Source organism: Bos javanicus, chromosome 9, assembly GCF_032452875.1.
Source record: "Bos javanicus breed banteng chromosome 9, ARS-OSU_banteng_1.0, whole genome shotgun sequence".
NCBI classification, from domain to species: domain Eukaryota; kingdom Metazoa; phylum Chordata; class Mammalia; order Artiodactyla; family Bovidae; genus Bos; species Bos javanicus.
The window spans coordinates 36,158,627-36,176,532 of NC_083876.1; the positions used below are offsets into that span (position 1 = coordinate 36,158,627).

A 17,906-nucleotide genomic window follows, 5' to 3' on the forward strand; every position below is an offset into this window, starting at 1 on the left:
AAAATTATGATGTTGCATGTCTGGAAGTTGTTTTCACCAAGAAAGCTTAGTGTGGTTTCAGGGTGCTGCTTTAAGTTATCTGGACAGCATTTGTTTCTCGAGTTGTAAAAATAGACTCAGTATAAGTAAGATACTGCCATCTTGTAACTTGCCACTTATAAATGCTGTATTCATAAAAATCAACTTATGTATCCATGGCAATAAGAAGCAAGATGAATATGAATAAAGAAATCCTAAATTGATCCTCAAAAATTTTTCCATCATGAAACTGTTCAGCAGACTTGCTAAACTTCTTTTGTTTTTTTTCCTCTCTCTCACTCACCCTCTAGTGGACATAAGCTAAAGAACAAGGGGCCTTCCCAGGCCAGAGCAAGGTAAACAAATAGAGATTCCACAAAGGATGTGACCAACACACTAGTTTGGTACTTATCCAAGTATAACATGACCTTCAGCTATGTTCACAACCCCAAACTAGGCAGTGTACCATCTTCATTCTCAAACACTGGTCATTCTAACAAGAGGGTTTAGAAAAAAAATTCAGGAGCTTATCTGTATTTCAGGGAGATTTTACAAAAAGTAAATTCTAAGAAACAGCATTCATATGGATACTAAATATAAATATCTAAGCAGTTATTCAGTTAAGACCATTTGAGTTATTTTGAATATTAAAGTACAAAGCTTCACTAAATTTAAAATCCTACTGAGTCCAATAATATATTGGTATTTAAATTCTATTAAGAATAGAGTTTTATTTTTATTTTGTGCTTTAGAAACCAACCAACAATAGACAATTCTTCACTGGAAACATTTTATGGGATTCAAGGACATTGACTAAAAAGAAGTATTGTGATCATTGAAATTGGATATGTTTGACAACTCAATGTTTCAGCTATAAAACTTTCCAAAATTAGATCTATAAAATTGGAAACTCTGCCACGCAACTGCTCTAATTACTGTGCTAGTTCATAAATTAGTACTGAGGAATAAAGGCTCAAATATTCTCTTTTAAGAATGTCTTTGACTCAATATTGTCATTGCTCAGAATTCCATTTTCAGTCATCAGATAAATACTTGTGGAAGGCCTACTGTGTATACAGAGATGAACAAAACACAGTCCTCTGGCTTCAAATGGAGAAGGCAATGGCACCCCACTCCAGTACTCTTGCCTGGAAACTCCCATGGGCGGAGGAGCCTGGTAGGCTGCAGTCCATGGGGTCACTAAGAGTCGGACACGACTGAGCGACTTCACTTTCACTTTTCACTTTCATGCATTGGAGAAGGAAATGGCAACCCACTCCAGTGTTCTTGCCTGGAGCATCCCAGGGACGGGGGAGCCTGGTGGGCTGCAGTCTATAAGGTCACACAGAGTCGGACACGACTGAGCGACTTAGCTGGCTTCAAAGAGTCAGGTGAGAAAGTAAACTTTTGCATTACAATTAAATAAAGGATTCATTGGTTTTCACTTCTCACCTCCCACCACTAGAATGTGAAATCTAGAATTTTTGTTTACCAATATACCCTACATATGCTAAAATATTACCTGGCATATATATAGTCACTGCTCAATAAATACTTGTTGAATGAAATCATAGTTATATGGATTACTAAAGAAGAAGAGTAGAGAAACAGAGAGGAGAACTGGGAGGGAAAGGAGTAAGAAAGTACTTCCAGGAGGAAGTAAACCTTGAACTCAGTCTAGAAGCTCTAAATGGAAAATAATTTGAGCAAAGCTTACAGGGGCCACATATACTTGCAAAAAGCTGAGTGGGTTTGTTTTGTCTTTTTCTTTTCTTTTTGTTTTGAAACATGCCTTAACATTAGGTCAAAGAAACACTACTTTGGCAGTCAAAAATAGTAAGTTAAATCTTAGGATGTAGCAAAACTCCTTGAGACACCTCTGTTCATCTATACGTGTATTTCACATACACAAGAGCTATGTCTAGACTCTGCCTTCCTTCTCTACATTTAATGAAACTATCCCCCAGTTCAACTTACATTAACAAAGGAACAACACTTTCATCATGTTTCTATCCCACCATATTTTTGAACCAGTTACCTAATTTTTAACAACATTTGTCTGTAATACTGGAGAAGGCAATGGCACCCCACTCCAGTACTCTTGCCTGGAAAATCCCATGGATGGAGGAGCCTAGTAGGCTGCAGTCCATGGGGTCGCTGAGGGTCGGACACGACTGAGCGACTTCACTTTGACTTTTCACTTTCATGCATTGGAGAAGGAAATGGCAACCCACGCCACTGTTCTTGCCTGGAGAATCCCAGGGACTGGGGAGTCTGGTGGGCTTCCGTCTATGGGGTCCCACTGATTCGGACATGACTGAAGTGACTTAGCAGTAGCAGTCTGTAATACACACTTTTAAACTGGAGCGGCCTTTGCCGTAAAGCCCAGGCCACTTTGTGGTTTAAATACATTCTCATTTTAACCCTTGATCAATTATGCCTAGATAACTAACCCCATCAAGCTGACCTGTAGAAACCACTTAGGTCTCTGCCCTACGCTAAATACAGAGGAATTCCTACTACAGGGAAAGCATGAATCATCTGCAAAGGCTAAACGTAGCAGTCAGCTTATTCAGAAAGTGGGAAATTAGGCTGAAACAGTCACGGTTCATTTCCTACTGTAAGGCAATCCAAAGAGTTTTTTAAAAATCTTTGTTTAAATGTTTCTTTCTCAGATTATTAGCCTGGAACCCAGTATAAACATCTTCTGCATGTATAACTATCATTTCCCAGTTTGACAGTATTTCACCGACTAGCCCTATGACTAAAGTTGTCTTATGCTATAATGTCCCTTAAGTTGAGTGAGACATGTTATCAGCAATTGGAATCACTAGAAAGCATAAGAGTGGTGATTCCACAGACTGCTCTAAGTGAAAGGAAGCTATAATGGGGGTTTGCTGGAATCTGCAGTCCCATTCCCGGTCCATCTGAACGTGCTTGACTTTGTTGGCTAAAAGTCTTCTTTCAGAACATCACTGTATGAAGAAGTTACTGATAGACTTCATGCATCCTGGTTGGAGAAAGCAAAGGACATAAAAACAAGTCAGTAACTAACAAGTGACACCTAAAGCGCACAAAGATGTAGCTTAACATGAAAATACCCTGTTATTTTTAAGAGAATATAATGGCAAATATCTGCAAAAAACTCAAGAGAATAAATTCTAGCCTACATAATGATTAAATAATTTGGAGGGAAGGGTGTTCATTTTTTAAAATTTGGAGTCAGAGCCATCAAACTAATGTGGCATCAAAATGTTTTAGGTCCAAGAATTTTGTTCCATTGTACAGTGATTGGATGTCAAAAGCCACGTATAAATGATGAATAAAAGTGTTGAGCTGAAACCATAAACTGCCCATGTCAGAAACTACTAGACCCTCCAGGGCCAAGTTAGAAATCAGTTTTCAGAAGGGAACACAGGTGTAACTCTCTTCACATGATGCAGAATCTTAGGAACTTTCCAGTGTTTTGGGTGCCCATGAGACATGGCAGCCCTGTTGTGTAAAAGGGAGTGAGAATGGGGAAGCATTTTCAAGCAGTTACGTTTGATGTGCAATAATAGCTATAGCAACGCAAAGTGACTCTTCTGTTAGATTGTGTTTATCTCATACGGATTCCTTCCTTTTGTCCTCCCCTTGAATCTCACACTCTCAGGAGTTAAGACTAGACACTAAGAATTCAGTTCTGCCTCCATCTTCTGCATGACCTCCCCACCTTAAGTGTTCCTGCTGGAGACTTCTCAGGATCTTTGTTAACCTTTACTTTCTGACTCAGCATCCCTTGAAAACAACCTTATAAAGTTAAAACTATCTTTTTCTTCAGAAAACCTTGTCCCAAGTTAGGATCCCAAAGTCTGGAGCCAGTACTCCCTAACCCACTCCAGTCACCATAGCTTTATACCCTTGGATAACTTTGTATACTTTAGCTATCTATTCACTGAGAAGGAAAACTATAAGTTAAATATATAGAAATAATAAGATTTGCATTGACAGAGTGGTCCCCAAATGCCACATACTGTATTAGACCCTAACATGCACTGTGTTATTTTCATAATAACCTGATGAGATAGGTTCCATATTCAACTTTTATAGACGAGGAATTACAGCTTAAGTTAAATTGCTCAAAGCTGAAAAGCTAGGAAGAGGTGAACTCCTAACTTTCTGATTCCATAAATTCATAACTCCTGCTACCAGTAATAATACCCATTGTAGGTTTTTCTGGGCATAAAATTTGTTAAACTGTACTATTGATATTCACCAATAGATTAATGATTTTACCTTTATCTCCCTGCACAAGTTTAATAGTCATCCATACATGAGTCCTTAATGCCTTGGTAATTTTACATATCATTAAATATATATCAGATTGTTTATATATGTTATTTTTCTCTAATGCCATAACAATCCTGATTTATTATTTTGTGCCTTCTAGGTAAAAGAGTTTCCCTTCATTCTAGTGTATGACTTCTTATCAAGTGTGTTAGGAATGGGCTAGGTTGTGCTAAAGATCCCATCTCAATGGTTTCACACCTCAAAGACTCATGTCTGCCTCCCACCACGTGGCCTTTGCACTTTGGAAGGCTCTGCCCCAAGGAGACCCGTAGCAGCATCTATGGGGAACATTGCTGATCTTAAGGTACAGAGAAGAGACATCACTGTGGAAGGCATACTAGCTGGAAAAACTTCTCTCTGGAGGTGACTCAAGTCACCTGTATCTATTTTATTAATGAAACTGTGTTCCTCTGGACAAGTCTGACATCACTGAGGCAAGAAAACATAGTTCTCTCCCAGAGAGGAGCAGCAAGTGTTTGGGAAGTTTAATAATGTCTATGATATTACATATGAATGCTCATTGTATCTCAAAGTGGTGGTGTATCTAATCTTCCTAGTCAGAGAAACCTTCAAAGTTGGAAAGTATAAATGGTAGGGCAGGAATTATGCTGCAAGGAATTTTCTCAAGGGCTGTTTTAGCAGCTTCTACAGAGATGACCTCCGGAATTCTTGTCCTTCACAAGGTTTCTTCACATTTATTACTTTTGCTAAAATGGATTTTAGTCATTATCAAAAGGGAATTTACACACCGCACTGTTGCCTTTTTGAATTTAGAGTATATATTTAGAATTTGGGATCACTTTCTCTGATGTCAGTCTGTCGCTGATTTTTTTTAATGTGTTATGTGAGCAAATGTAGATTGTAACTATAAACACAGTGCAAGGGAAAAGCAGGCCCATCTGTCTCTTTCAAACTTGATTAGGGAAGGTTGTGCAGACAGTATTTTTAGCATGCTCTTAACGTTAAGGTTAAGTTGCTTTGAAGCCAGTTGACTACCATAGATTTATTCATTTTTGGGGTTAAGATAAAACAAATTGAAATATATACACATTCCCAAAGACACATTATGTTACTCCTCTAAGACCACTTCTATTTTTCAGTTGCATGGGCAGTAATATTTTCAGGCATAGAGTGCTTTCCTCCACTGACTTTTGGGAAAGAAATCTTGAAATAGCTCACAATTCTATCACTTGTAGTTAATACTGCTACCAGAATTGAACATGCTACCAGGGAAAACTCTGTATACTATTAATACCAAGTACTGTATAAATGAAAAAAATTATACTAATCTAAATGGCATAGGGGAAGTAAATTCCATACTGAATATAAGAAAAAAGTTGCTTTTCTATTTTTTCTAAGTCTGATTTTAATAATCTGAACGACTGTTCTATCAAGTCAACAACACGTTATTAAATTATTTAGTGACCAAAAAATACCAGACTAGCCTTATTTTTCTCCACCTTCCATTGCCATGGGAAACAGACAAATGCCAATCAGATAAATAGATTCTGGGTTAATTGAGAAAGACTCTGGGAAAAGCCATTAGTGGCTCTGATGAGGAACAATTTTAAAGGACAAGAGAACAAGAAATTCCAGGTGGAGTTAGATTTGTGAAACAACAAATAATTTTCAATATAGAAAGATCGATAAACCCAAAGATTAGAATGTTTCAGTTATTGTGCTGCATACTTTACATTTTTAATCTTCACAGTACTCCTGGGTGGGAGTGGTGGGTTTCACATGTGGGAAAACAAAGAAGAAACTTACAGCAAGCTGTTGACTAACTGAAGTTTCAGTTAGAACATCAGTGAAACCAAGATTAATTAAATCCATTTATCTATTTGTTTTTTCAACAAATATTATTGTTTTCTAGTGTTTTCTACCATTCTAAGTGCTGACGTGATTGTAGTGAACAAGAAACAAAAACCTTCCTGTCCTATGGGCCTGATATTTCTACAGTATTCATGGCTTCTTATTTTTGTTTTTAGAATGTTATGAGATTTTTTTTTTATTTTCCCCCCAAATAAAATATTATATGCCCTGCCCCATTGGTTCGATCCCTGGGTTGGGAAGAATCCCTGGGGAAGGGCATGGCAACCCACTCCAGTATTCTTGCCTGGAGAATCCCAAGGACAGAGGAGCCTGGCAGGGTCACAAAGAGTTGGGCAAGACTAAAGTGACTTAGCACTGCACTGCCCATACTTAAAGCAGATAAAAATAAAGCTACCCTGCTTAAGGTGAGGTTAAGGAGCAGGGAGCTTTACCCAATCAACACCTCCCTGCCTCCTTCCTCATTTCACATATACCTTCTTAGAGAGTCCCTCCATCCAGAGATTGCGACCAAAACAGTAGCGATGTCAGTGTGGCAAATGCAAGTGGGTCCAGATGGTGAGGAAGTTGAATACTAGATTGAAAGAGAAAGCTTATGATGTAACTGAATTAGTACTGGAGTAAGGTTATCAGAGAGTGGTGAGCAGGAGAAATTTGAGGGAAATAACAGAAAGAAAGGAAACTTCATAGAAAGCTATTTCAGTACTCTACCTGAACTAGTGAGATAGTAGTCAGCCCTGAGTAGATTCAGAAGGATTCCCTCCGGAATCCTTGAGTTAGCACTACATCTATTGTGATGCATTAGAGAAACAGGTTAGATTTGAGAGCAGAATAGGGGTTTTAGGATCAGAGAATCCAGGTACATAACCTGGCCTGTGTACTTAACTTTATAACTTTTGTCAAATTCCAAATTTGACCTGAACTTCAATCTCCTTGTCTGAAAAATGGGTATAATAAAACATAATTGTGAGAATTAAAGATAGTGCATATAAAATCCCATGAACAATGCAGTCTCCTAAAAAGTACCATCCCATCACTACCAGTTTTTATGTCTTTCTTGGTACTGCCTTATGTGTATTTAAGAACAAGGTCTATTAGTTGTTATTATTATTATTACCATTACCATTTCTTCCTCTCTAGTAAAAGATTGGATGCAATCAAGAATTGATTGAATTTGATGTGGTATCTATTATTATGAATAAGGATGAGAGAGAGAGACTGTAAACTTTATTGGGATAAGGTAGAGCCATTGAGGGAAAAAAAAGAATCAGGGACTTAAGATGTACTTACACACATATACAAAAGAACTAAGTATGTTTATTGCAATATTGTTCATAGTAGCAAAAGATTGGGAAAAGCCTAAATGTCCTCAACAAGAACTTCTGAAGTAAATTAAGTTGTACTTATAAAATGGAATACTAATCAAAGAAAAAATGAAGTAAAACTTAAAATATGAGATGATTTTTTAACATAATTTTAAGTATAAAAGCAAGATGTACATTCTCCAGAAAATAACAGTAAGCTTTCCCATATTATATTTATATTCAGAGTACCAAAAGAGAAAAAAAATATAATAAAAAATGAGAAAATGATGTTGTTTTTTAACTAAGTCTTTTGAAGTGGCCTTCACAAAACATCAACATGGTCATAACTATGGATAGGCTTTGAAACAGCAGTGACAGCTGGTGACCAGAGGCTATACTACATGTGAATCAAATTTAGAGAGAACTTGAAGGTACAGATCATCCTCTTAAGCTATATTTGTCTGTGGAATCACTCCCAGCAGTAATGTTTTTGAACCCAAAGGAGAAGAATTGATCTAAATCACAAGTGTTGCATAATGGTGCATGCAAATTAAATAATCCTAAAGAAATATATTAAGTTTAAGAAAATTAAACAGATTGAGTTCTCAGTTTCTCTGTGAACTTGGAGTATATAACGTCTTCAGAGACATACAAGTATCACATTTAAAAGAATCCACATAAACATGAAGTTAGATGCATATTTAAAATATATACTATGGATGGTTATTGGTTTCGGGTTTTTTTTTTTTCTGCAAACAATTATAGCAAACCAAAACAAAAGCCTGCCAAGGTGATAGGAAATACCTAAATATTGTTTTTCCTTGGGCTGATAGGAGCTGATAAAAGTGTTGTTTTAGCCATTCTTGGGAAAAGATTGTGGATTTGTAAGAGCTCATAGGTATTGAGCAGTTTCTGGATCCAAGCATGGTGCTGAGTGATTTACATAATAGTTAATTCCCCATAACAACTTGATGAGGTAAGTGCTTCTTTTTCCCCAAGTGGTTCATTTACTTGCTTGGGGTCCCACAAGTAATAAAAGGTCAAGTGGGCATTTGAACCCAGGGCTGCTGACGCCAGAGCTCTTATTTGTAGCCAAGATGCTGAATGCTCTAAGCTTAGGGTGTAACCTGCAGGAGGGAGATGGAATAGGATTCAGTTAGTGATATACAAGCTACAGGAAAAGCAATTCAAGAGAATGAATTTGAATATAGAAACAGGAAATAATGGTATGCAGAGCCTCAGTGGGCTGAATCTATGACCTATATTTTACTGTTGTAATTTTTCCCAGGCTAGTTTTTTATTATCAATTATTTCTTTAAATTCTGTTTAAGGAGTATGAGAGATCCCTGAGAATAGGTGAGAGATGGAGGAAAAATAAAAATTTGACCAATCCAGTGATGAGGAAGAGATCACTGAGGGGGAGATTGAAGTTGAGTTATAGCATTGTTAAGAGATTTGGGGGAAAATATATAGTATGCTTTTGACTAGTATGGACCATGCAGTTTTTCTAATTGTTCACCTTGTATTATGGGCCAACCATGAAGTGGTCGGCATGTAGTTCACTCCCCAGGATGGGCAGCCATGAATGGTGAGCTGTTAAATGGTGGAGATTAATGAGCCTTGGCAGGTCAGGGTAGGGGAGCTTGGATGGCATCTGCTTGCACGGCAGTGGGCTTAACTCCCGCCAGTTATATGTGTAAGGGCTGATAGTTCAGACTTTCAAGTGGAGAAAAACTCACTTTATCTAATAAAGTATTCTAATTCGAGTATGTGCATTAACAGTAGCATTAATAAGGACATCTGATTTCCTGAAAATATCTTTTTGGTGTGTGTGTGTTTTAATATGTTTTGACGATATGGAACTCAGATCACTAGCCATTCTATCTAAAGTCAGCCACTCTCCCCATGACTTTTCCACATGCTTCAGCCCACCCATAGTCACCATCATTACTCTGCAGCTCCTTCATAGCTCTGAGGGCAATTAGTGAATATTTTACCTGTGTTGGTGTCATCCCCCAATTTAAACAAGCTCTCTGAGAACAGGCACCATGTCACTTTTGCTTCCAACTAAGTAGATGCCCAGTCTACCACTAGAGGTACTCAACGAGTATCTGTTAAATGAACAGATGGATGCACGACATCTTTCCCATTAAAATTGGAATAATTAACATGGTAATATACAAGTCATATATCATATCCATAGATAATGCCCAAAACCTAAAGAGAGAATATTTTTCTTATTGTGATTTTATGACTGTTACAGAATTCCTTTGCATTTCTGTTAGCACTTTCATTCTTTTTATTTTATTTTTAAACTTTACACTATTGTATTGGTTTTGCCAAATATCGAAATGAATCTGCCACAGGTATACATGTGTTCCCCATCCTGAACCCTTCTCCCTCCTCCCTCCTCATACCATCCCTCTGGGTCGTCCCAGTGCACCAGCCCCAAGCATCCAGTATCGTGCATCGAATCTGGACTGGCGACTCATTCCATATATGATATTATACGTATTTCAATGCCATTCTCCCAAATCATCCCACCCTCTCCCTCACACAATGGAGTATTACTCAGCCACTAAAAAGAATACATTTGAATCAGTTCTAATGAGGCAGGTGAAACTGGAGCCTATTATACAGAGTGAAGTAAGCCAGAAAGCACTTTCATTCTTAAGGGAGATTGCATACTTCTGTGTACTTCAAGCGTGTTGAGGTTGCCCTTGTGAGTAATGCAGGAAGAGAAGTTAACCTGGGGGAGAAGAGGGTACTTCTACATGAGAACGTGACAGATCCTAAGGGCCCCAAGATGGACATATAGAGTTTACAAAAATGAGAGGAAAATTATTTACATTCTCATGATGTCTTAGCTTTTACAGAGATATTTGGACATAAATTACCCATTTGACATTCTTACATTTTAAAGAAACCAAAAATCAGGAAAATTACTTGCATAAAGTCATCTCACTAATAATTAGAAAATTTCAGATATTAAGTCAGCTTTCTGAATCCAACTTCACTGAGTTTCCCGTTTAAACACACTAGAATAATTTGCATTTATAAGGAAAATTGGGTTTTACTTCCCAAAGTAGCTAATATAATGTAATTGCTATGCAACAATTTAATTGCCTTAGAACTTAAAAAAACAAAAAACCCCAATAACTCTATCACAGTATCATTTCTTTCTTATAGTCTAATATAAAACATGAACATATAAGATAATCTAAAAACATTTTATCTTACCTAAAATATAGAAAAAAATTTATTATCTTTAAATCCTAGAAAGAAAAGTTTGTGCTGATAATTCAATGAACTGGCTCATCTAAGAAACTTTATTTTTTTCTAGCAGCCTTAACTACAGAACACTCAAGTAATATTTATGGAGAATTTCCATTGGCCCAATAGTATAAGTATTTGGCATGTATAATGTGGATTATTCTTCCTCTGAGATCATCTGCCTTTATTAGTTTTTTTTTTCTTTTTGAATCGTCACTTTAATACTTGGGATGTATCTGGAATCTTCTCCCTCCTCTGCTCTCTATTTTTCGTCCCCTTGGAATTAAAAAATCATCAGTTTGATTTCAGTGCTCATCTGATATGTGACAGAATAAACAATACTGGATGTGTTCCAGGCCCACATTACATTTAATGCCATCCCTTCTCCAACAGATGGCCAATGTGTGTTCGTTTTATGAGTGTCCTTAGAACAGGACTGCTTCCTGCATCATTGGTTTATTGCAACTGGTAGCGACATGATTGGAAGAGTTACTTCCAAAAGCAGATGACATTATGGTATAATTTATACCAATAATTATATGTACATAGGCAAACTACTAAAATACAAAAAATAATTTCTGTCGTCTTGAGAAAACGTGGAGTTATGGAAGCCCCTTGTTCTCTGATGGCCTGGTTCACTTTATATAATAGTAAGTTCAGTGACTGTTGATAGAAAAAGTCACATGCCTGCTTCCATTTCTCTTAATGGCACTGCGGGTTAGACTGCAGCATGAATGAAAAGATGGTATGTTTTCAAAGCCTTGGCAGCCTGTGGTGACCTTCAGGAGAAATGAAATGCTCTGCTAGCTAGAGAAACAATTGAGCTGAAATCAGTGAGGCGCAGAAACTCAGAGATAGACTTCCCAAATTAAAAGCTGTTAGCAACAGCACAGACAAGAAGAGGGAGAAAAGGATATTATTCTGAAAGGTGATTTTATACAAGGATTTAAAATTTGGAGAGAAAAAAAGTTTTGTTAAGAGAAAAATTTATTTTTTGAATCTCCTAAAGAGTTTAGTGTCATATATTATCTAGACTACAGACATATCTAAGTCTAGGACCTGTTGAAAAGCATGCAGAAAAAAAAAAAGGCCTTTTCATAAAACAAGGCATGAAGGAATTAGTAGTGGTCATAAGGTTTTTCAATCAAATTATTTTCTATGTACCTCTAAGTCACAAAACCAGCAGTGGATCACATATTTGTAGAATCCTCTGACATTTATTATGAAATACTAATACTAAATATATTTAGTAAATCTGTTGATAGTTAAGCTCTACAGTTATTTGCAGTTGTTTTCTATTTTATGAAAATAATTGAATGGAACAAAAGGCTTCTGGTACCTTCTTTAAGCAACTAAAATGACCCCCTAGATAATATATCTAGGATACATATCAGATAAAGCATAAAATTGAAAATATACCTCTTTCATATTTGTAAAAGGGAGTTGTAGTGGCCAATGAACAGAGAAATGTGCCATATTCTAATATTATGTGTGCAATTCCATTAAAATGCTTATACATGATGGTAAAATATGAAAGCTAACCATGCTCACATATTCTATACATGAGAATTTATATGCACAAATAAAAATGCTTTTATAGCCACAAATGCTCTATTGTTCATATGTTCCCCAAGCCACATAGTGTAGTTAGTTATTAATTTTACATTAATATTTGTAGTTTTAATTACATTGGAATCAGAAGTAGTGAGGAAAGTTAGGGGTATAATAGCATTAATACTATCTTAATTTTAACCTTTCTTGAAAAAAATTACATTTCTAGAAAATCTTTAAACTCTCAGAAGATTCAACCTCAAAATCTTATTCATTTCTCTTCACAGTTAGTGACCTACATAAATCTATGCCAAGTCTTACTGTAAAACTTCTTAGTGCTCAACACAAATTAAAAAAAAATGAATTTGTAAGCATTCATCTTCTGTTTATCTTTGAAGAAAACACATGTATATTAAAATTAAAAATGGAAAGGATACTCACAGAACTACTTTAATTCTTCTTAATCTCTTTTGATCATATTCACTTGAAAATTTGCTGAAAACTTGGCCCTTTCTCTATGGGAAAAAAAAAGAGCATACACACAAAAATTTGTATTGAATTTCAGAGGATTTGCCAACTATTTCTGTGAATCTCCAAGGACTCCTTGGGCCCATGAAAGCAAATAGAAAGCTCACTTTTTTGTTTTTCCAGGAAATTACTCGAAATACTGTTATTCCCATTAAATTGAAAGGCATATGTATGGACATAAACTTTCAAAATTGCTCTGTATCTTACTGCAACAAGGGTAGCTTGCTGAATTGACCTATCTAATGTCAAAACTTAGGAATTAGTTCTGTCAACCTCTAAAGGCAGTGGTTGTCCAACTGTTCTCTCTGTACCTGCAACATCAGCATCATTTGAGAACTTGTTAGAAATGCATATTCCCAGGGCATCACCCCTGTAACAAAATATTTTAAAGCCTTCCATGGGATTCTGATGCAAGGTAAAGGTTGTGAACCACTAATCTAGGAAATTTTCTTATTTCTAATCCCCATAGCCCAGCATCTATTTTAAATTACTTGATTGATACATAATTCACATACAATAAGATGCATTCGTTTTTAAGTGTATATTTAGTGGGCTCTGACAAATCTATGTATCTATTTAATCACCACCACAATGAGGATATTGAGCATCTTTTCCACCTCCCTAGGAAGTTCCATGTACGTTTGCAGATAATTCCTGTCACTTTCTACTTTGTAAACTATTGATTTGATTTCTATCACTATTGATTAGTTAGTGGTACCTGTTCTAAAACTTCATATAAATGATTTTGTACAATCTGTGTTGGCTCTACATATTTGAAAAAATTGCTGAGTAATATTCCATTGTCCTCAGTATTCTTGCCTGGGGAATCCCATGGACAGAGGTACCCAATGGGCTACAATTCCATAGGGTCAGAAAGAATCAGACACAACTGAGCAAGCACACACTCTTCCATTGTATGAATATATCACAATTGTTTGTCCATTCATCTATTTTTGGACATTTGGGTTGTTTCCAGTTTAGGATTATTATGAGTAAAAATGTATGAACATTCTTTTATAAGTCTTTTTGTGGACGTTTTTATATTTCATGTGTAAATAAATACCTAGTATTGGAATTATCAGATGTTATGTATGTTTAACTTTTTTTTAGACTGCCAAACTTGTTTTCCAGCATGATTGCACTCCCATCAGAAACATGTGAGAGTTTCAAGTGGTTCTAGCACATTCCCATCAAGAGTTAGTATTGCCTGTTCTTTGTCTTTTTTATGTTTGCCCTGCTAATGACTGTCAAGTGGTCTCTCACTGTGGTTTTAAATTTAATTTCCTTGATAATTAATGTTGAACATCTTTTCATGTATGTATTGGCTATATCTTTGATAAACTAGTCATTTTTAAGTGTGTTGATTTTCTTATTACTCAGTTTTAAGATTTTTTTTTTTTGCTTCTAGATACAGGTATTTGTTGTTCAGTTCAGTTCAGTCAGTCGTGTCTGACTCTTTGCAACCCCACGGAGTGCAGCATGCCAGGCTTCCCTGTCCATCTCCAACTCCTGAAGCTTGCTCAAACTCATGTCCATCAAGTTGGTGATGCCATCCAACCATCTCATCCTCTATCATCCTCTTTTTCTGCCTTCAATCTTTCCCAGCATCAGGGTCTTTTCCAATGAGTCAGTTCTTTGCATCATGTACTACATGTACATGTGATTTGCATCATGTACATGTAATTTGTTGTTGCATATACAAGAAATATATTCTTTCAATCTGTGGCTTACCCTTTTATTTCCTAAATGATATCTTTTGAAGACCAGAAGTTCTGATAAACTTGATAAAGTTTTGATAAAGTCCAATTTATTGATTTTATTTTCTTAATTTTATATTTATTGTGTCAATCTAAAAAATACTTATCTACCTCAATGGTCTTATTCTATGTTTTATTGTAGAAGTTTCATAATTTTAGCTTTTAAATTTATAAATATTTTCTATTTTAAATTTAGCCCTAAGTCTAAATATGTTTGTGTATGATGTGAGGTAAAGATCAAGGTTCATTTTTTTTTTCTACTTTGCTGCTCAGTTGTTTCAGCACATTTGTTGAAACTACAAACAAGCATTTGTTTCTCACTTTTAAGTAGTTTACATTAGTGTTCTTTTAAACATTTGAGACTTCATTATTTTTAGATTTTGCCAGAGATTCCATTAGATAGTGTTAGTTTGCAAAAATATTAACAAGAAATCCAAATATTCCTAGACATTTAGTATTAATCTGAATACTGATTTGGCCCAAATTCAGTCAGAGGGAGGAAAAGACAAGAATACTCTATGTAGAACTCTATCTCATTAAAAAAGTAAATATAAAAGTAGCAGATCATATGTTAATGGAGAACATTACTTAGGTTGCAAAATTAAAATACTATAAACTTTCAAAGCAGAATGCCAAATTGAAAGTACAATGACTTAAGTAATGAAATACCTAGTAAACCATTTATATAATCATTTATTTAGTTTTGATCATAGAAAAATAATTTATGGTTTTGTTTTTAAAAGTTTATTTCTGAAAAATGGCTAATTATAAAAAATCATAAAGAGTAATTTAAATAAATCATAATTCTTCCACTCAGAAGTTATCACTCTTAACATATTGATGTATGTTCTTCCAAATACATAATCACAAAGATCAAAATGGAAACATAGTCAAGAAATCACTGTTTTCCTTAATACACTATAGGTCTCTTTATGTCTTAGTAAATGAATGTTAGATTCTTATAGGATTTTATTATTTGAAAGTTATACACCTTGGTTAACCACTTCCCTCAAAATAAACGTATGAATGTTTTTATTGTTTTGTTTTTTATTTTTATCATATAACAGTGCGATGATTAACAACAGCCTGGTATGTAAAATTTTGCATTCTTGTCTTGCAGTGAGAAATCTGCCTCTACTATATTCTAAATGGTAGTGTTTGCTTCAAACAATAGAATTGGGAGTTCTGTTTCTTTGTTTATTTAATGTATTTATTCTTAAGCCTGAGCATTTAATCTTGATGACTTTGGCTTTATCTGAATAATTCAACCTATTGGAACCTTTACAATCTGGAAGTGAACGAGAAAGTTGCTAAACTTTCAAGGGCATTTTAAGGCTTTAAGTGAGTTTATATTTGTGGAAATACGTGGAAAATGTATCAAACATTCCTACCATTGAAAACTGTGGGGAATATAATCATATCATTAAATAAACATATATGCAGCAAATGTTTATTGTGTACAGGGCCCTACTTAGATGGAAGCAGGCTGGGGAAAAAATACTTTTCCTGGGTGTCTAGGAGGAAAAAAAACTGGTGATTAAATATGATGGTCTTTTCTATAAAAGGAATATCAAAAGTTGTTGTCTTTTATAATACAACCAAATTTGAAAGCCTAAACTGTCATTTTAGGAAGAGTTCCTTACTCGAGTCATTAAGTAACCTACAGATAAGCTTAATTATTTGATTTATCTTTCAGAAAAAAAAAAATCTAAGAGTCCCAAAGTTTTTTTTTTCTTTGGTACAACTGCAATGGCACCCCACTCCAGTACTCTTGCCTGGAAAATCCCATGGATGGAGGAGCCTGGTGGGCTGCAGTCCATGGGGACGCTAGGAGTCGGACATGACTGAATGACTTCACTTTCACTTTTCACTTTCAAGCACTGGAGAAGGAAATGGCAACCCACTCCAGTGTTCTTGGCTGGAGAATCCCAGGGACGGGGAGCCTGGTGGGCTGCCATCTATGGGGTCGCACAGAGTCGGACACGATTGAAGCGACTTAGCAGCAACAGCAGCAGCCTCTCTCTCATTGTTGGTATATAGTAAAGGCAGATTTGTTATTCATTTATTAGCTATAAAAATGTCGTACTGAGTTCCGTGGAGGAGGTTGCCATCTTCCTGTGAATTTAAAACTTGAAAGATATTTTAGATATAAGAATGTTAGTTTGCGTTGCAATCTAAGTCTTCTATAGGCACTAAGACTAATATTTTTTCCCACAATTCTATCACTGCTCTCGTCTAATTGTCATATATGAGAGGGAACAAGTTCACTGATGTCTTCTATTGACTCATAAGTCTTGTTCTATGCCTGTTACCCTTGAGAACTTACTGAAAGGCATGTTCAAGTATAAATAAAGATCCTTTTCTTTAGATATATTTTATATTTATGAAATAAAAATTGGAAAAGAGCCCTGGCAGGTAATATTTAGTGCAAATAATTTTCTGCTCAAAATGTGAAATAATCTTGGCCCAAAAGTAAATGTAGTATTATGTCTTTCAGTGTTTTAGTCCTCTTATAAAAAAAAATAGAAGTGTTTAACACAAAAACCGTGGTTAATATTTTCAACCTGAGATTACTGTTTAATTTATTACACTGGGTGATATTTTAGAGGGGGTGTATAGGTATGTTTTATTGACAAGTCATCCAAATAGTAAGAAGGTTTCACTTATTATTACTTAAATCTGTATCTTGGACAACTCTATTTGTATTTTAAGTGTATTACAAGTTTCAGTTATTTGAAACATATCAGCCTTTTTGGAACTTCATGTCCTCTGGTACTCATACATACTCTGTAGAAGGGTTTCTTTAGTGTGCCCAAAGAAACGACTTTCAGTGGCATCCCCTAGATTACTGGTACAAAGCCAGCTTCCTTGGCCTTGTTATTGTTTAGTCACTAAGTTGTGTCCAACTCTTTTGCAACCCCATGGCCTGTAGCACACCAGGTTTCTCTGTCCCTGGGTTTTCCCAGGCAAGAATATTGGAGTGGGTTTCCATTTCCTTCTCTAGGGTATCTTCTGATCCAGGGATCAAACCTAGATCTCCTGCATTGGCTGGTGCATTCTTTACCACTGAGCCACCTGGGAAACCTTCCATGGCCTTATCTTTCCTAAATCTGAATCTCTAAAGTGGGACTCTGCATTCCATGTTAACCACATCCCAGGTTAGTATGACACTTTACAGACCAATATGCTCTGTGGGATTGATTCTCATTTTGGCTTCCTGGATGCTTGTTAATATGATTCCTCATCTGAGGGGAAGATCATCCTTTTCTTGTTTCAACGTGCTTGACCCTGAGAACACCCAGTTATCAAGGACGGC

At 35.9% G+C, this 17,906-nt stretch overlaps 1 protein-coding gene and 1 long non-coding RNA gene across 3 annotated transcripts in view; one reads left to right on the forward strand and one right to left on the reverse strand.

Moving 5' to 3' along the window:
* HS3ST5 (heparan sulfate-glucosamine 3-sulfotransferase 5) overlaps positions 1-17,906 on the forward strand; it is a 298,321-nt gene that overhangs the window by 14,932 nt on the left and 265,483 nt on the right. The gene's annotated exons all lie outside the window — the stretch shown is intronic.
* LOC133253820 (uncharacterized) lies at positions 675-13,729 on the reverse strand. The gene is made up of 3 exons (XR_009738453.1): positions 12,747-13,729; positions 6,654-6,751; positions 675-3,028 (listed from the first exon to the last, which is right to left on the reverse strand). It is a non-coding gene; the product is annotated as an uncharacterized LOC133253820 (long non-coding RNA).